Source organism: Epinephelus lanceolatus, chromosome 17 (assembly GCF_041903045.1).
Source record: "Epinephelus lanceolatus isolate andai-2023 chromosome 17, ASM4190304v1, whole genome shotgun sequence".
Taxonomy (NCBI): domain Eukaryota; kingdom Metazoa; phylum Chordata; class Actinopteri; order Perciformes; family Serranidae; genus Epinephelus; species Epinephelus lanceolatus.
The window spans coordinates 15,838,010-15,858,926 of NC_135750.1; the positions used below are offsets into that span (position 1 = coordinate 15,838,010).

General features: G+C 44.0%; 1 protein-coding gene across 3 annotated transcripts in view; it reads left to right on the forward strand.

The window, feature by feature from the left end:
• Positions 1-20,917, forward strand: part of chrm3a (cholinergic receptor, muscarinic 3a) — a 123,646-nt gene that overhangs the window by 85,275 nt on the left and 17,454 nt on the right. The window lies entirely within an intron of this gene.

Consider the following 20,917-nt stretch of genomic DNA (forward strand, 5'->3'; position numbering starts at 1 on the left):
AAGCAAGAGTACCCAGAGAAAACCCACGCTGACACAGGGAGAAAAAACTCCGCACAGAAGGACTCCCCCACCCTAGGTTCCAACCAGGAACCCTCTTGCTGTGAGGCAACAGTACTAACCACTGCTCCATCGTGCCACCGTGGATTATACAAATATTCACCTCCTGTGCAGCTGTCAGGAAAGGGTAAATTAGCTTTTAAGACCAAAACCATTTTTGTACCAGGCTGTAAATATGTTTATATCTGCTGTAGAGCTGAACATTTTAACACGGAGTCTGTGGAGATTGACTCACCTCTGGAACCAGCCTCAAGTGGTCATTTGAAAAACTGTAGTTTTATCCCTTCCACACTGGCATCATTTTTCAGCCTCTGACGTTGCCTCTTTGTCTCAACTAGGCACATTAACATAAAGCATAAACCCTTACAGTCACTTATTATAGTTGGATTTAAATAAGAGTGTATCAGCAACTTCATTTATCTTTGGTGTCTTCGTCTTTGTGGAAACAAATACCCAGTGTTCTACAGCATCTATTAACCGTGCACACACACGAAATAATGATAGGTTTTGTGGTTCAGCAAGCAGCTACTGTCTAAAGACTTCTTGAGATCATAACAGTCTGTATACATGCAGGTGGCAAATCAGAGCAATAATGTGGATCTGGGGTGCGTCAGGAACGCCAACAAGTAGGCTCCATCTCTGAAATATACTCATTCTGTCCACCCCCAGAGGGAGAGCCTCTTAAAAAGTATTCATTAAATGTCCGCAGCGCCGACAGACATGGGGAGCCTAATATGGTATTTTTGGAAAGTGTACATTAACAGGCTCTAAATTTAACACCACCATGACATTTGGAAATCATTCATTATACTGAATCTGAGGCATAATATCAGCATAACTCACTCCGTGGCCATCTGGCTGACACATCTTTTCACTATATGCTTAAAGCGCCAAGGAAGAACAATTTGGGTTTGGTTCAGATTTAGTTTAGTTTCATTTCCTGGTAGCACTAGAAGCACATGCTTTTATTAGTAGAGAGTCATGTCAACATATTTTGAATCCTCCTTACCAAAATAACAAATCCAAACAGCTTACTTGCACCGTCATTCCTGCAACAGAACTTTCTGTTTGATTCTGTTTATCACCAAAGAAAAAAACTTTCAGGGACAAGCAGGGAAAATACAACACAGAATAAATGATGTGTCTAGCTGAAAACACCCTGCTCAGTAAAGGACATTTTTTAAAAGCAGAGATATAAAAGATGACCTGGACCGTCTTTTTTTCTGACTGCAGAAAGTCTGACAGTAAGAGTGTGAAATTGTCACTTTTAGGTTAAAGCATGGATCTAGAAACAAATTTGCTGCTCAATCATAGAGGAGGTCACAAGATCAATGATTTCACTTGAGGCGAGACCTCATTGAGCTTTACAAAACTGACTGTAAGATCTCAGAAATCAATTCTTAAATTAAGGAGAAGCTGATGCAGGGAAGCCAGAGTTATTCTGTGCGTTCCTGCCTCTGGGGCTGACGGAGCTCGTGCTCAGACAGGAGAATTGAGAGCTGCAGTAATTCATGCGTGATGAAATAGAGGCATGGATTACTTTTTTTCCTCAGATCAGGAGAAGAGAGTTGGAGATGTTTTTGCAGGAGCGTTTATTATGCAATATCTCCATGTGATTGGGAAACGTGATTGTTATTGTGTTGCATGTTTTAATGTTTACATGAGGCATGGATGTCAGAGTCACATTGTATCACTTAGACAAACAAGTTGGCTGGGATATGCATCTGTCAATATGACAGATCCGGGATGTGGATTTGAACTGAAATTCCGGTAACACTTTGTTTGGATAGTCTGCCTACACATAGTTTACAGAGCATTTGTAGCATTTCAGAAGCTTATTAGTTGAGCCTCTAACCAACCCATAACCCACTTGAACTTTCTACTCAACCAAAGCAGCATAGGTTGAGTGAAAAGTTCAAGTTTAACTTAATTATACTGAGAATATGAAGGTCTGTTCATGAATAAGAAGAACGAAAGTTATGGCGACGAAAGTCCGAGTAGGGCAGGTGGGAAGGGTGGTAGATGGGTCCAACAAACAGCAACTTTCACCCGAGAGAGCGGTGCTCACATCCAGTAAGATTCTAAAGTCAAACCCTGTTCTTTTTACCTAAACCCAACCACGTGTTTTTGTTGCCTACACCTAACCGTGCGTGAGTTGTTGAAGGCAAAAAACACAACTTTGTTGTGTTTTACCAATGTAGTGTGTTTATTCTGAAAGAGACTGTAAATGGTAAATTTCCGGTGAAAACATAAGTGTATATTGAAATACAGTGGTGGAAAAAAGTTTTCGGACACCCCATGCATTTGTGAAATATTTCATTAAGAATCACTCTTAGGTCTTCAAGTGCAATTTCTTTTAGTACAGTCACAGCCAAAATACTAAATAAATCCTAAAAAAGCCATTAAAAACTTAAAATTGATTGGTTCCATAAAAATACATAAGAAATTTTGAGTATTGGGTCATTTTGGTACCAGTGATGAAGGTTGTTCTTTTTATTAAAAGACACAATTTTTGTTGCCAAGCTTCGTGTCTACATAAAGCCAGCACATTTGAAAGTTCTTCAGACACAAAAATGGCTAAAACAAGGAACCTAACGCAGGAAACACGCCTGAAGATAAAGATTCTCAGCCAGGAAGGGTACAGCTGCCGCCAGATAGCCAGGAAGTGCAGATGCAGTCCTTCAGCAGTTGGATACACTCTGCGGAAATACAGGCGAACCAACAGCTTGGAAGACAAACCAAGATCTGGGCGTCCAAGGGTTTCTTCAGCAAGAAATGACCGCATCCTGATCCGCATGTGCAGGCAAAACCGCCAAATGACATCACAGGAGCTTCAGCAGCAGTGGTCAAACCAAACTGGTGTCCAGTGTTCCACCCGCACTGTACATGGCCGACTTTTAGATCATGGCTTAAGGTCCTACAAAGCTATCAAGAAGCCCCTGATCAATGAGAGACAGAGGTTAGCCCGGCGTCGCTGGGCCCAGGCACACAAGAACTGGACAGCCAGGAATTGGAAGAAGATTTTGTGGTCAGATGAGTCCAGTTTCCAGCTTTATCTTCCTCCTACTAATGTGAGGGTACGCAGAAGGCCAGGCGAAGCATTATCTCCAGCATGTACAGTACCTACTGTCAAGCATGGTGGAGGCAGTATCATGGTTTGGGGATGCATGAGTGCTGCTGGTGTGGGTCATCTCACTGTCTGTGATGGCACATTGAACTCTACCAAGTATTGTACCATTCTCGAAACCCACATGCTCCCTTCTGCGCGTGCACTGTTCCGTCAAGGTAAAAACTGGATGTTTCAACAAGATAATGCCCCTTGCCACACATCCAAGGCCAGTAGAACTTGGCTGCAGGAGCACAGTATCCAGGTCTTAGAGTGGCCAGCTCAATCCCCGGACATGAGCCCCATTGAAAATTTGTGGTGGATTATCAAAAGGTCTGTTTCAAAGCATAAACCAAAGAATTTAGAAGAATTAAAAGCAGTAATTCAAGAAGAATGGGACAAGATTACCCCTCAACAGTGTGAAAGGCTCGTGGGGAACATGCCAGCCAGGATTAGAGCTCTACTACGTGCCAATGGCAGGACTACTAAATATTAATTTGATGATGTGATGGTTTATTCATTTTTTGTTCAGTTTCGAACACATCCTCTGTTATTTGTTGACTTTGATACCGACAATGTTGAGAACTGACATATTGAAACTGTCAAGAATTTAGTTTTGTTAGTTTTTCTTGTAAGCAATAAACAAAAAAATATAATTTGTATTTGTTTGTATCTGTCTAATGCAGCCACACCTTTTGAAACACAAAAAAGATTTTTCCACAAATGTTTCATGATAATATTTGAGATTGTGTAAAATTTTAAGGGTGTCCGAAAACTTTTTTCCACCACTGTACATGTAACAGGTAGAACTTGACACAGTGTCAAAGAACATCGACATTCAGCGGACCTAGGGACGTGGTTGATTGTGACGAGGTTAGAGTGATAATGTGTTGTCATCTCCATTAAGCCCACTGATGTGTCAGTATACCAGTATTTGTAAAAATGTAATCGGGTCCTCCAGCAAAATCTGTGGAAGAAGGGCGCTTATTTCCTGTCCATTCATTATTCTATGGGCCCTATGTATATAAAACCAGCAAGACTTGTCTAAGTAGGCTAATTGCATATAACATACACACACACACACACACACACACACACACACACACACACAGCATTGTGGGCTAGAAACTGGCATACATACTGTACATACATTTTTTACACAAACGCCATCATACACTGTTTACCCTGGTATGAAAAACCAAATATCACCCAAACCTTATCTCAACTAATAAGCTGTTGAAATGTTACAAATACTCTTTAAACTATCTAAATAAAGTGTTACTGAAATTCCTGGTTCAAACTCATTGCGCGCCCCAGTGAAGAGTAGTGTGTTCGCTAATACCTATGTCCTACAGTGATGCAGTCACCCTTTAACAGAGTGAAACAAGCAATCAAATGCTTTATTCAGTTGTTTGGAAACTGAGTTTCAAGTTCACACAGAAGCTTGTAAAGTCTGAATTGCACTCCGACTTCCTCAGAAAAACTTTTTTACCTCCTCTGACCTGTTTTTTTTTTCTCTCTCTCTCTCTCTCTGTCCAGATAACCAATCCTCAAAAAAAAAATTCTCCCCTTACAGTGTTTTGTGTGAAGCACATGAAAGTATTTGACATGAGGGCTTATTTGGGATTTGTGTTTTCACATGAGGGGAATGCAGCACGTCAATGTGACTTTGAGTTGTAACCCGAACGAGTCTACCCATTTTGGGACTTGGAAGAAGAATAGATAGAACAAGTTAATGAAGCATTGCGTTAGCTCAGGCAGGACGCGCACTGTAAGTCATGTGCACCCGGCAGCTGATCATCAGCTGGTCCAACACACATCAATCACACTCAGTGATTCAAAGAAGGCGATTGTCCGCTCAAGCTGTTGGCTCCTCACTTACCTCATCAGTTCACATCCTTTAAGTCTTAAAATAGATCACAGATAACACATTTTATTTAACAATTAGCCAATAATTATTCCAGAATACTTGGAGACGACTAACTTCTTTTTCGGCACAAATTGGAAGATTATCAGAATATTGTTGCAGAATTATTGATAAAATAGTTGTAGCTCTTCGTACTTGTTTTTTGATGAGTGTGAAAGTTTTAAAATGCCAAACAATGTCCTGACATTAATTTCTAATGAATAATTTAAAAGGTTATGATTCAAGTCCGACCTTTTGATTTTGACATCAAATTAATGACAGCAGTACACACGGTGGTGCTTTCAGTGCGTCATCAAGCTGATCTTTAACGTAGGCGTTCAATATTTACAGAGCTCAATGACATTCGACCTGCAAGTTAATCCTTTTCTCAGCATAATTAGGTCCTTCCATATTTAATGCTAATGAATTGCAGAGGTGACAATCACCCATTGAAAATACATACACTTTAGTTAGTGTATGGTGCACCGTATGTCCACATGTAGGAAAAAAATGTCTGACAGACTCTATGGATTAAGAATACAATAGATGCTGCTGTTCATGGATGACAGCCCAATGCAACTTTAATTCCCACATAGCATAGGTTGAGGTCACCCGGGGAAAAAATAGAAAGAGGGATAATGGAATAATATCAGTCAAATCCAGGCCACTGAGGGATTTTCCCTCCTGCTGTATCTTACTTAGCTTCTGCTTTCCACTGTCTAACTGCTGCTTTCCAAGTCATCCCATCTGTCCGTTTCTCTCCCTCTAAACATTTATGAATTCAGCGAAATAATGCATGAGATAAATCCACGAGCCCATAGGAAGAGATTCTGTTCAGGGGATGAGATAAAGAGAGGAATTGTATTTCAGTTTGGCTTCTTTTTCTACTGATTGCAGTGATTATATATTACAGTTTTTAAGGCTGCAAAATGCCCCGCAACCTCCGCATCACACTCCTCAGGAATGAGTGAGACACTTGAGTGGTTATGGTGTTTATCTTCATCCACTAACCTCAGCATTGAGTAATATACTCACTCTCAGCGCTGTTTAAATAACTTTAAGGGCTTCAGAGCCTCCTCGTTTGGTGTTGACATCTGAGAAGAGCGACACACAAGAGGCTGCAGGGTGAAAAAAATGGTCCAGTTGATTAAGAGAGAGGTAGTTCAAAGCCGAAAACTTCATTCTTGGTATTGCATGAGGAGAGAAGGGATAGCTTATTATTTTCTGGCGGTGGATACAAGCGCTTGAACAGGGGAAAAAGAGATTTTTTTCCGCAGGAGTAATTTAATGGAAATTTAAAACCTTCACTGTTCTCTGCTGCTTTTTGCAGCAAGCCAGCACAGTTACCGATGTTTTGCTGCTTTTAGCGCATGTGATGATGAGCGTCCAGCAGTGAAGTATCAATAAACACTGTGATTTATGCAGCAAGCTCTCTGGCACGCAACGCTTGGAACCGCAGGTGTAATGTGATTATGACAAATGAAAGTTCTCAAGGTGTAGCTAATTTTTGACAAATAGCAGGGGATTACTGATAGGCATAAAAGTGATTTGTTACAATACATGCGGTCTGCTTGTATTTCCCTTTATAATTTAAGTGGTATTGTGCTCCCTAAGCCCTTAGAGGAGACGGTTTTAAAAGGTAAAAGACTTAAAATGATGACACTTTAGGAAGAAAATGAAGGGCAGGTGAGTATTCATAGAGTCGTTACAGGCAAAATGTAATTTGGTTGTATGATTCCTTTATAGCTTGAGAATGATTTTTATGGCTGAACCACCCACATAATATTCTAGGAGCCTGCTCTGGTCTGCGTTGTCTCTTGCAGAGAGTGCTCCCACTCATTACAGCCATGTTGTAAGTGCACTAGGAGTCAAAGAGAGTCTTTTTCCACTCAGCATGGCTCCATACAGTATCAGAAGCTTAAGAAGATCTCATCACTCTCCATCCTCATAATGTTCCTGTCAGTGTGCCGGATGGGAACTATTACATGCCACAGATCATCATTCACTAGATGCAGGGCCCCCCATAAATACTGGCAGTTTTACTATGCAAGATATTAGTCCATTTGTGTATTAGCTCAGCGGTTATGCTAATTTCAGGATCTGTCTCATGTGCTTTGTAGTTCGTTCTAAGGATGGCGAAAGACAAGGCGATGTTGTCAAAGGGATTACACTTCACCATTCAGATTTATTTTACAATATGTCAGTTTTCATCTCTGGCTTCTCCTCAGATCAGCTCCATTGTAATCCCGCCACTGTAAAGCCCTCGGTTATGAATGGACTTTTTTTCATGTCTGCCTCTTGTGTTGGATGTTTCCTGACAGACCAATAACAACAAGCCTCGGCGGCAAAAGCCAATTGTGAGTGTGGCCGATCCATCACTCGCCTGTCGCCATTAGCATTCAAGGTTCATTAGCCAGCAAGCACCCAATATAAAATATAATTGTAGGCTATAAACTTTGTGGTGGCACTCGACCACTGGCACCCATTGAGCATGTTTCAGAATTAAGGTGGCTCTGTTCTCAATATGTGCATCATATCACTGTATATTTGACCAAGACCTTTGTTTCATCTGTTTCAAATAAGCCTTTTTGCTGCACATTCTCATCACATTAATTCAGATTTATATATACAGCCCCTGATATATAGATGACATAAGGTAAGACTGAACTTTCCCTACACCCACACAATCCTGACTTTTGTTTGCTGCCTTATGGTGCGTTCAGACTGAACGTGAAGTGAATTTTTACCCTGCAGGACTGTTTGCGCAATCGGTGTTTATCCAGCCCAAGCAGCCAACATGTCTACAGTACTTGTGTGACAGCTCAGACTCTTGACTGCTGTCAAAACTTACCAAGAACTTCTTCCTGTTATTGTCCTCCAGACCCTTCCTTTCCCTTTCACTATAGGCTCATGAATTGGTGTCTTAAATCTTCGGGATAAAGGCAGATTCTTGCTCAATTCGAAACATTTCGAACTCATGGATACATATATAACTGCAACCATGTATCAAAACTATTGTCTCTTTCCTCATCTACCCTACAATCGTCATCACTTTTGTGGAGTAACCAACTTAAAAGAAACAAAATAAAACTCTTGAGTCAGCCACAACTTCTGTATGAAGTCTGTTATCATTCAATATAATCACTACCCAATCCAATTTAGTTTTGAACTCAGTTAATTAAATACGACACAGTTATACAGAAAGGTCAGAGGAGCAGCAATTAATAATACAACAGAGGTAAACACAAATAAAATAATCCAGCAGGCCAAATACTTTAATGCTGTGTTGCCAAGGGCATTAAAAATTGATAAAAGGAAAGGGAGATGCAATCAATTCAGGTAAACTCAATTCCACACTGCAAGTACACAACGACTTTCTCCAGTGAAATATACCATATTATGATACTACACACTGTTGGGACTGCATTCTATGACATCAGCGTAATGGAGATTGTACATTAGAAGAAAAAAAACACTGTGGTTTATCTGATCTGAGTGAGTGGGGATGAAGTCATGTTTGCCTGCATGTTCTGCCTAGTTTAAGCTCCAAGTGTGCATGCATGTGTAAAACAACCATATGCACAAGCCCTCCCACTGACGCTCGAGTGCATTTCTGTTCGAGCAGGTGATGTATTTTTTTTTCTTATCAGGCCTGTCTTTCCAGATCTACATGTCTGGGTTGGATTCATCTGGAGCTGGTTAACAGAGAATGGGTTTTTGATACCGAGAAAGACAGATGAGACCACTATGACTTCCCCGGAGAATTTAGGGAATCAAATTTAAAAGCTATTTAAGGCCCCAGTGCCAGGTATAGTCACGTCACCTGGGTTGATATTATTGGATGAAATAGGATACACCCCTTGCCAAGTCTGTCTTTGTGTGTGTGCGTGTGTGTGTGTGTGTGCGTGTGATGGTGTTGGTGGGGCCGGGGGGGGGGGGTGCAGCCACAGAGAGCGGGAAGAGGTGGGGCGGCTGGGCCGTCAGTGTTTGAGTGAATGAGACAGAGGGGCAGCCAGAGACGTGAGACTGTGTGTGTATCTCGCGTGTGTTTTTCCATGCCCTGCAAGCGTTCATGTTTGTAATACAGTTAGCGCTTCGTTAACTGTCTATGTAAGCCTGTCAACATCCGCCAGGAGAAGTGTTTGGACTGTATTATAACCAGTTCTGTCAGCGTCATCTCTCTTTGTGGCGATTCGGTACTTGGACCTTGTTGACTCACTGCCCTCTCAAGTGTTTGAGCTTTGGCAACTGGTGATGTGTGTGTTTGCATGCTTTTAAGTGTGTTAATGAAAGCAGGAACAGAGTGTGTGATAGAGTGAAGGTTTGTATGGGTGTGTTTGTGTATATCAGCCTTATGTAAGCGTTTCTGCAAAGAAGAGCGCGCATGCATGTGTGTTGTTTGGTGTAGAAGCACACAGTACAGCAGCAGACATGGTCTCCATCACCTGACAGCCCTCTGTCCTGAGATGAGAAGTCTGTTTTGTTTCTCCTCTCACACATAAACACATAATATCCAACTGCTGGATGACTTACACTCCCCGAGCAGGAGGTGTGACTACTTGCACATTCTTAGCTTTCCCGACAATATCCTCTCACCCTGCTCTCCTGTACCCCTGCACAACCCCGCATCTCTGCCTCCAGCATTTAAAGACCCCTCTCCTCCCGCTGAAGCATGTTTACACAGGAGAGAGTGTGTGTTTTTTCTCCCTCTCGGTCTCGTTCGAGTGCCTGTTCAATAGACAGATGGTTGCACTGCCTTTTAAGGATTGATCGCAATAGCCTATCACTTACATGTGTATAGCATCTGTGTAGGGTTGTATTGAAGTGCAGGCATGAGGAGTGAGGCAAAGGGTCAGGGCCTGGAATTAGCCTGACACGAAACGACATTGTTTCTCAAAGCGTGGTATTTCATAGTTTGGATTGCGGGAATTGTTAGGAACGAGCTGTCACTGTGGCAAATTTAATGCACAAGCGTTTTTTTTTTCTCCCATGTTTCACTGTGACACCCACCACAAAACTCAGCCTCATTTCAATGACAGTAACTTAGCTCTTGTTTTAAAACACACACACGAGGTATGCATTGGACCTCATCCAGGTTTAGATTTACTATGAGAACAAAAGAAAGGTGAACTTTCAACGTTCTCCGTGCAGTCACCCTCAAGTGGCTGCAGCCTTTTGGTTTGACATATTCCTGAGCCATTCTTCCACCGTCTCTATTTTGCCGCTCTATTTTTCTTCCCGTCTCCTGCTCTCACATACACACATACTACACAGGCATGTCTAAGTGTCTAAGAGTGCCGTGTCGAAAGATTCCAGCAGCTTGTTACTGAGGCTGTCAAAAAGCAAGGAGACCCACCACAGAGGTGAGGATGTGTGTGAAATCCCATGAGCCTCTAGCACTGGTCAGGAGCATAACAACATCCTACTACTCTTTCCACATGTAGATTTTTCTCCTCACACGTAGCTACTATGAGGCAACAGCTGAAGCCCATAACAACAGGAGTATGTTGACAACTGAATGGCATTAGCTTAATACATTTCGGTGGAAATTTAAGGCCACGCAGATATGGTTTGGGTAAAAAAAAAAAAAAGAAACACGTCCTCCAATTTTAATGCATAGTTTGTAACCACCCTCAAGCACATAAGCATTTTTGATCTGATGCTCCTACTGGCCGGACATTTGTGTCATCTAAGGGCTCATTTATACTCTTTTTACATACGAAAACGTAGCTGTCAGTGCCCACATACTTCCATGTGTCTTTTATTTTGGCATAGATACATCCACTAGAGGGCAGCGTCAAACGTTTCAAACAATAACAAGCATGGCTTTGTCGAAAGAGGTTGTGATAATGCATCTTTTAAGGGAGGCAGCGTTGTAGACAGTGGTTGTCTGAGGCCATTAAATACATTGAGACATGTAAACGGAGAATTCTTTTCACTATATTACTTATTTGTTCCACTCTGCCATTTTGAAAATATCTTTGTGTGTCCTACGGTCGTTTCTCGCTTGAATAACGCTACACCACCCCCATGATTTCTTGGGGCACTGCTCCATTTCGCGGGTATCCATAGGATTTCAGCACAAGTGCATGAATATGGATGACATGGACACAGAGTACAGAGAGAATGCTCCGTCCATGTCCGTATACATATCTAACGTTGAGCATAAATAAGCCTTAAGACTGCTACAAATTATTGTCAGAAAAATAAGCTCTTTTACGGTTCTGGCGCAGCTATTGTTAAGGTTTAGTAAGGTTTAGGCACAAAAGGACTTGGTCAGGGATTGGCAAATACCATAGTTTGAGTTAAAATCAATACTTGTTAAGGTCAGGGAACAATTGTGGACGTGGTCAAAAGAAACCATTATTGACTTCCAGAAAAAAAAGAGAAACAAACACTAGTCTCTATATCTATATCAAAGTCTGAAGTTTTGTTGACTCTTCTAACCGCACCTTTCTCCTTTTCTCCAGATGGATAGGAGTCATAAATCCTCGGGCCACTAGAGGGCTTTGGTTCGTAGACATGTTGTGTCTGGGGCTTTTGCTGAAACAAGTGACAATGTAGTTTTCTTGGGAGGAGAGTCTATTTTAAATATATTTTTATTCAGAACATTTTCAGAATTTTTAATGAATTGTTTCAACAAGCTTGATAACCAGTCAGCTAAATGAGGATGCAGGTGTTTATGGTTATCTTTGGGCAACTAAAAAGCACTTGATGAAGGTTTCAGAGAGATCATAGTTTGTTAAATATTGAAATAACAAACCTAAATCATGACACAGAACATAAACCCTGATGCTGGTCAAACATTTTGTACAATCATCCATCCTCCTCAACCTCTTCTCTGTGCCTTTGCTGCACTGTATAGTTGTTTAACCGCTCCCTGTATTGGAATTAAATGTCCATCTGAATTTGAATCATGATTGCAAATTAGTTGCATATGAACACTAGAGACAGTGTTGTAGAATATACTACAGCATGTTCATATCTAGAGGAACAGAATGTACTTCCTCTGACAAAAAAAAAAGAAACATCCTAAACAGCTTACTCACAGTTTGTACCTTGTAAATAGTTACACTGTCCCTCTACCTGCCCTTGGTACAACAGAGATCTTTCCAAGTATATTTTGGCCAGATCCCATGCACAGCCATCCTTGGCACCCTGCGTAACCTCTCACGCTGATTATTATTTCACTTCCTCGCATTGTTATTTTATCAAACTAAGCTCCCGTCAAACTGCTGTCTGTTTATGGCTGTTGATGCCAGTGTAAGCAGGACTCAGACACTCAGCTGCAGTAATCTGGATTGCAGCAAAAAAGACACCTCAATAAAAGCAGATCTCCTGGCTGCCCACGGTCATAAAGGAGAATAAACAAGGTTAGGGCAGAATAATTATGCCGAGCTGCTTCCTGGTATTAAAGGACTGACGGGACTTCTTCCATTGTACAGACACAAGTCCTGTTTTTCTTGCTCTCTGGGCTGAGGAGTTTACACTTCTCACATTTACACTGTGCAATAGAAGATTTACACTAGACAACTAAAGTATTGATTTTTTTGCTGATGTACATACATAAACAATCATAGTTAGTGGATGACAACATGAATGGCTGTTTGCTGGAGGATTCCTTCTCTCCTTTGCAGTAGATACATGTGAACACACATATCAGTGCCTACAAGTGTGAAAATACAATAACACTTTTGTCTTACACAACACTTATGTAAACAATTATCTTCTCTCTGGGCTGGCTTTGAAACTAAAGTGTGAACATATATAACAACTAAATAAGTTGCCAGCAGTGTTCTACAAGGATTTGCTCTACTCAGACACCTGCCCTCTGATATGTCTTTTTTGTTATAGTTTGTTTAGCAGCTACTGTGTGCTAGCAGCGTGGCTTTGGGGATGGCAGTGTTGGTTTGCTGGTCCACCACTTTGGTCTGCACTTAAATATCTAAATTAAGACTACCTTACTACCACTTCACCCTCTAAATGACCAGATACTCATAATGTGTTAGGCTGAATCTGTGAAGAAATCTTTGTTACTCATGTCTCCAATGAACGAAGAGTCCAAAACCTTAGAAAATTTTTGCTGCTTCACAACAGCAAAATTATGTCAAAACATCTGTTTACAAACTCTAATTTATCCGGTTGTATGCTCAGTACTTCCCAAACAGACAGCTCCCTCTGATGGCAAGCTGAATGGAAAGTGAACCTTAGGTTGCTTTAACACCTGCCCTGTTTGGTTTGGTTCTATTGAAAAAGTCTGTTTCCCCCCTAAGTGTGGTTCATTTGGGCAGGTGTGAACACAGCAGTCACACTCAGTTGTGCACCAAAACAACTGGACCGAGATCTTGTTGAAGAGGTGGTCTTGGTCCGGTTACAGACAAACTCTTGTGCAGTTTGTTTGTGGTGAGAACATGTTCCGGCCTCGATCTGAATCAACTGCAGTCACATGACACATTGTTTGGCTTAAACATGAGCATGTTACAGTCCTGGAGGATTATTAATGTGCACCTCCTCCTGTACTGCCTTAATATGCACATTCAGCACATCCAATGCATCAAAACATTGTTTTCTAGTTGGAGCCGCGCCTCGTTTTCAAACTTTATGATTTGACTAAAATGAGCAATGACAGCAATATAGTCCACGATGAGCAGCGCTGAAATCAACCTGCGTAGTTGTCCCTCCATTGTGTGTGTGTGTGTGTGTGTGTGTGTGTGTGACCATATGACAATACAGAAAACTGCCCAACCCTACTGCATATCAGTCTGATTTAAGAACCTATTTTGACCTCAGCAAACTTTATCTCATTTAAAACCAACTCACATTAGAAAACTGTGATTGTCTCTGAATTGCTGAAGCAATAGAAATCTGAAATGAGTTTAACCGTGAGCTCCCATCAGCAGCAATAACAAACAAAGTGATTAGTTGTCATTCATTACCGAGTGCTGAGAGACAACAAGTGAGAGACCAGCGTGATGTGCTGGTGCGATGTCACTCGCTGACAGGAGGAATTTGTGTTTAGTTTTATGTAAATGAGGAGCAACATAATGTAACAATGGCCAGCTGAAAGATAGGTATGGTCACTTTATGTTTCTTGGCTGCAGGATTTGTCCTCTTAGTCTTTATCAGTCTGCTTCCAGCAGTCACTGTGGCTTTTTTCAGTGTAATTTACAAGTGTGGAGGAAAGTTTCTAAAAGGGTTTGAAATATTTGTGAGGTTTATCACAAAAAAAATAACTTCATGATCAGTATATTAGCAAAAACACTGCAAATTACATTAATATATATTAAGTAAATACTTAATAACCTCAATTATTATAATATATATATATATATATATATATATATATACAGTACAGGCCAAAAGTTTGGACACACCTTCTCATTCAATGCGTTTTCTTTATTTTCATGACTATTTACATTGTAGATTCTCACTGAAGGCATCAAAACTATGAATGAACACGTGGAGTTATGTACTTAACAAAAAAAGGTGAAATAACTGAAAACATGTTTTATATTCTAGTTTCTTCAAAATAGCCACCCTTTGCTCTGATTACTGCTTTGCACACTCTTGGCATTCTCTCCATGAGCTTCAAGAGGTAGTCACCTGAAATGGTTTCCACTTCACAGGTGTGCCTTATCAGGGTTAATTAGTGGAATTTCTTGCTTTATCAATGGGGTTGGGACCAACAGTTGTGTTGTGCAGAAGTCAGGTTAATACACAGCCGACAGCCCTATTGGACAACTGTTAAAATTCATGTTATGGCAAGAACCAATCAGCTAACTAAAGAAAAACGAGTGGCCATCATTACTTTAAGAAATGAAGGTCAGTCAGTCCGGAAAATTGCAAAAACTCTAAATGTGTCCCCAAGTGGAGTCGCAAAAACCATCAAGCGCTACAACGAAACTGGCACACATGAGGACCGACCCAGGAAAGGAAGACCAAGAGTCACCTCTGCTTCTGAGGATAAGTTCATCCGAGTCACCAGCCTCAGAAATCGCAAGTTAACAGCAGCTCAGATCAGAGACCAGATGAATGCCACACAGAGTTCTAGCAGCAGACCCATCTCTAGAACAACTGTTAAGAGGAGACTGCGCGAATGAGGCCTTCATGGTCAAATAGCTGCTAGGAAACCACTGCTAAGGAGAGGCAACAAGCAGAAGAGATTTGTTTGGGCCAAGAAACACAAGGAATGGACATTAGACCAGTGGAAATCTGTGTTTTGGTCTGATGAGTCCAAATTTGAGATCTTTGGTTCCAACCGCCGTGTCTTTGTGAGACGCAGAAAAGATGAACGGATGGATTCCACATGCCTGGTTCCCACTGTGAAGCATGGAGGAGGAGGTGTGATGGTGTTTTGCTGGTGACACTGTTGGGGATTTATTCAAAATTGAAGGCACACTGAACCAGCATGGCTACCACAGCATCCTGCAGTGACATGCCATCCCATCCGGTTTGCGTTTAGTTGGATGATCATTTATTTTTCAACAGGACAATGACCCCAAACACACCTCCAGGCTGTGTAAGGGCTATCTGACCAAGAAGGAGAGTGATGGAGTGCTGCGGCAGATGACCTGGCCTCCACAGTCACCGGACCTGAACCCAATCGAGATGGTTTGGGGTGAGCTGGACCGCAGAGTGAAGGCAAAGGGGCCAACAAGTGCCAAACACCTCTGGGAACTCCTTCAAGACTGTTGGAAAACCATTTCAGGTGACTACCTCTTGAAGCTCATGGAGAGAATGCCAAGAGTGTGCAAAGCAGTAATCAGAGCAAAGGGTGGCTATTTTGAAGAAACTAGAATATAAAACATGTTTTCAGTTATTTCACCTTTTTTTGTTAAGTACATAACTCCACATGTGTTCATTCATAGTTTTGATGCCTTCAGTGAGAATCTACAATGTAAATAGTCATGAAAATAAAGAAAACGCATTGAATGAGAAGGTGTGTCCAAACTTTTGGCCTGTACTGTATATATATATATATTATATATTATATGGTGATCTTGTTATTATGTATACACACTTTATCAGTAATTTAATACAAAGAATTCTTCACAAAGTCCTCATGTGACCTCAGACGCACTGGCCAAAACAGACTATTTTCCACCATGGAGAAGTTCTTGTCACCCAGTGCAATAAAGTCACCATAATTTCTCTGGCTTTTTAATTTACCTTATCTCCTCAGCACATCCACCAAATGTTTGCTACTTGGGAGCAGAGAGTCTCCCACGCACTGTTTGTGATAATGGATGAGTGGCTGGCTGCTTTTGAGAGGGACATGTCTTGTCAGTTGGACGTGCAATGTTAAGAGACGAGCCTATCAGATGCCTCCCATATTTACAAAGACATATGTGGAGCTGAATGTGTCCTTATCTGACACTGGGCTCCTGGGAAAACGCACACAGTAATTGCACAGTGTCTTGCTCTTTCTTGGTAAATACACAAATACTTAGTATTAAGACCACATGGACTGTGGTGCTTAAACCAAAACCCAAATTTGAACGGGTGTGTTTTGGAGACAGCTGCGGGGATAAACATGTCTGAAATTTAAACACGATGTTAGCAGATGGAGATGTTCCCCAGTCTAAATGCCATATTAGTTTTGGGAACAAAGCAAATGTGTCAAGACAAACATTTTTTTGCTCCCTAATTTTGCCAGTATTATTGGACATATGATGCATGTAATCAAGGTGACGAGGTGATGCTTCAGAGGCTTTACTGTTTAACTCAGAAGGAGTTGGTTTAAGTTCCCTTTCAGTCCATTCACTCGGTACAACACATATAGTATGGGATATCACGCCCCCGCATGGCCTGACTGAAGAAACCTCTATTCACGCCTTTAAGGCAGATGATCTGTGGTGACGCATGTGAGGCCCCGCCCACACATATATACCTGCGTCGCCACAGTCATTCTTCAGTTCTTACGCTCTTCACCTCGCTGAGAACACCTCTACCGAGTGGGTTAGCTAGCTGCTGCTAGTTAGCTCTGTTCTACAGGCTACTGCCGACGTGAGATTAGCTTAACAGCCCCTGTCGGTGTTAGCCATCGGCTACCCGCGGAGCGCTAATCTCGTGTGTATTCGCCTAAACAGGCGAAGAAGAAGTCTTCTGTTCGCCCCTGTCCTCAGGGGTGCGGCTTCTCTTTGCACGACAAGGACCAGCACGAAGCATGTCCCGTCTGTCTGGGAGTCCTCCATGCTAGGAGGGCGTTGATTGAGCCCGGGTCTTGTGCGTCTTGTCGCCAGCTCCGGAGCTCAACCCTGGAGAGGCGGGTCACGTTTGTGGAGAAAGTGCTGGGGAAGACGACCGTTTCACGGCAGGACCCCCTCCTCTCCAAGTCGAGGGACCCAGCTTCGTCTGAGTCCGACGGCGAGGAGCTTTTGGCCGAAGTCCCTGCTGGTGACTGGGTGGACCAAATGGAGTATGTTGACGGGTTAGCCGAGTGTGAAACGGACCCCTCCGAGGGCGCTAGCCAGCCGTCGCTTCAGCTAGCCGCTTGCCATGATGACGATGACGTGCTGGACATCGGTTTGGACGTGCATGGCTTGTCGGAGGATGAACAGGAGGCTTTATCGTCGGGCCAGTACGCCGCCGCTGCTGCGTCGGTTGACCAGGACATCCTTCCTTTCGTTGTACCGCCTTCGGACAGTCCACTGGCCCCTCTTCTCAACGAGGTTAGAGTCGCTACGGATTACATCCTCCGCGTGTCCCGCTGTGCAGCGCTCTCCCTGGGCAGAGGGATGGCTTCTACAGTGGTTGCGCAGAGGCACCTGTGGCTGACTCTTTCCGACGTTCCAGAGAGGGACAGGGCTGTTTATTTGGATGAGCCAGTGTCTGCTGAAGGCCTGTTTGGACAGTTGCTCGATGCTATTCAGACAAAATTTGAGCTGAGAAAAAAGCAGACAGAAGCCCTGCGCAGCATCATCCCCAGACATGATGCTAAACCAAAGTGGCCTGCCAAGCCGACACCGCCGCCTCCCCCCAAGAGGGCAGCGCCGCCTGCGAGTTTGGGCTCCCAGCCAATGAAGCAGCAAGCACCGGGCCAAATCCCACGCCAGTCGGCTTGGAGCAAGGGTCCGCCACCAGGCCTCCAGAAGGGTTCAGCGCCTAGGAGGAAGAAGCCGCATTCATCCTAGCTTCGGGAGTGGGCCGAGAGGGGCTCCAGCAGCAGGGAGACACTGCTGCCCCTCATCTGTTGCTGCCAAAGAGGCCGCGTTCATGTTTAGTTCTGGGCGAGAAGCATTGCACTCCCCTGACACAGTCTCCCAAGCACAACCCCCCACACACACAAGTGCCCCAGTGTTGGTGCCTTCTGTTCACTGTGTGAATATTGTAAATGTGCATTCATTGAAATCAATAAAGGTTCCGTTTTGTACCCAAAACAATACCAAACAAATAAACCAGGTCAAACTGGTGGTGCCGTTCCCCTCTGGCACGCCAGGGGGCGACAGCCCATTCCCTACAGTGCTGCAGGTCAGTCGACTAGCTGTCCATCTCCCTCAATGGCGCGCATGCGCAGTCTCACCGTGGGTAGAGAGGACTGTTGCCACGGGTTACCGGTTACAGTTCAGGGCCCGGCCACCCCGTTTCCACTCTACAGCAAACGCAGTTGTTGGGGACGAGGCAGCTGCAGTACTGAGGGAAGAAATAAACAGCTTGTTGAACAAGAGAGCGATACAAGTTTTTCCCGCTTCAGAGACGAACAAAGGTTGGTACAGCCGCTATTTCGTTGTTCCGAAGAAAGGGGGGGGCTTCGTCCTATTTTAGACCTGCGAGTGTTAAACAAGTATCTACGAACTTACAGGTTCAAAATGCTAACACTCAGACAGCTACTGAGCACGATCGGACTGGGAGATTGGTTTACAACTATCGATCTTACAGACGCTTACTTTCACATAGCGATACACCCGGACCACAGGCAGTTTCTAAGGTTTGCATTCGAGGGCACGGCCTACGAATACCTGGTGCTGCCGTTCGGCTTGTCACTCACCCCCCGCACCTTCACGAAATGTGTCGAGGCGGCGTTAGCTCCGCTCCGGGAGAAAGGCGTTCGCATATTAGCCTATCTAGATGATTGGGCTTTGATCGCGAGCTCCAGAGAGAGGGCAGCAGCGCACCTGTCGCTGACTCTGTCGCACGTCCAAGTGCTGGGCTTCTCGGTGAATTTACGGAAAAGTTCACTGACCCCGAGTCAGCAGTTTTCTTTTCTCGGGCTGGAAATATGTTCGATTTCAAAGTGAGCGCGTCTGTCAGAGCACAGGGTGGCTGCGTTTCACTGCTGCCTCGCTCAGTTTCAGTTGGGACGCAAACTACGTTTTCGGACAACCTTACAGCTGTTAGGCATGATGGCATCTATGATCGCTGTAGTGCCACTCGGGCTGTTGAAGATGCGAGCGTTGCAACGCTGGACTCAATCTCATCGGCTGTGCACGCCGCGTCACCTCCAGAGGAGGCTGACGATATCTCCTTCTTGCATGTCAGTGCTCCTCCCGTGGAGGGAACCCGGTTTACTACAACAGGGCTCCCCTATAGGGAGGGTGTCTTTTCGCAAGGTGGTGTCCACAGATGCCTCCCTGAGGGGGTGGGGGGCTCTGTGCAAAGGTGCAGCAGTGAGAGGGGTGTGGACATCGGTACAATGCAGGCTCCACATCAACCACCTGGAGCTGTTAGCAACTTTCTTAGCTCTAAGGCATTTTCGTCCGGTTCTGACAGGCCATCATGTTCTGATCAGGACAGACAATACAACGGTGGTTTCCTACATAAACAGGCAGGGAGGGACCCGCTCACTTCCCCTGTTGAAACTGGCTCGCTCTCTGTTGCTATGGTGCAGTGCTCATTTTCTGTCTCTCAGAGCCACCCATGTCCCGGGCCACCTGAACCTGGGGCTGGACCTCCTCTCCAGGGGAGGTCCTCTTGTGAGGGAGTGGAGGTTGCACCCATTGGTGGTGACTCAAATATGGGACTGTTTTGGCAGGGCGGAAGTGGACCTTTTTGCCTCCAGAGCAAATACCCACTGCCCCCTGTTCTTTTCCATGATGGACCACAACGCTCCCCTAGGGATGGACGCGTTAGCACACACATGGCCTGACATGCTTCTGTATGCGTTTCCCCCAGTGGAGATGATTTTGTCAGTTCTGGAGAGGGTGGACAGGGTCTCTCTCTGATCCTGGTGGCCCCTCACTGGCCAGCAAAGTCGTGGTATGCCGAGATAATAAGTCTGCTGGCAGCGAGGCCCTGGCAGCTTCCCCTCCGCAGGGACCTCCTCTCCCAGGCGGGAGGGGAGGTGGTTCACCCGCACCCAGAGCTGTGGCGGTTGCATGCCTACCTGTTGAAAGGTCCAATCTAATAGCTAAGGGTCTGCGCCCAAGTGTGGTGGCAACGATCCAGAGTGCGAGGGCGTCGACAACTAGGGGTTTGTATGCTTACAAATGGCGGGCGTGGTGTCAAGACCGAAATGTACTCCCATTTCAGTGCTCTATTGTGGATGTTTTGACATTCCTCCAGGAACTGCTGGATAAGGGTCTCTCTTTCTCCACAATTAAGGTCTATTTGGCCGCTATATCTGCATGCCACGTTGGTTTTGATGGAGTGACACCAGGCGCTCATCCTCTTGCCATGCGTTTCCTAAAGGGAGTCCGCAGGCTGAGGCCTGTGATTAAACCCAGCGTTCCCTCATGGGATTTAGCTTTGGTGCTTGAGGCGCTTTGTGGACCCACATTTGAGCCTATTGAGTCTGCAGATATGAAGTTTCTTTCATATAAGACAGCACTACTTCTCACTTTGGCTTCTGCAAAGCGGGTGAGTGTCCTTCATGCGTTATCTGTACATCCTTCGTGTACTCAGTTCACTTC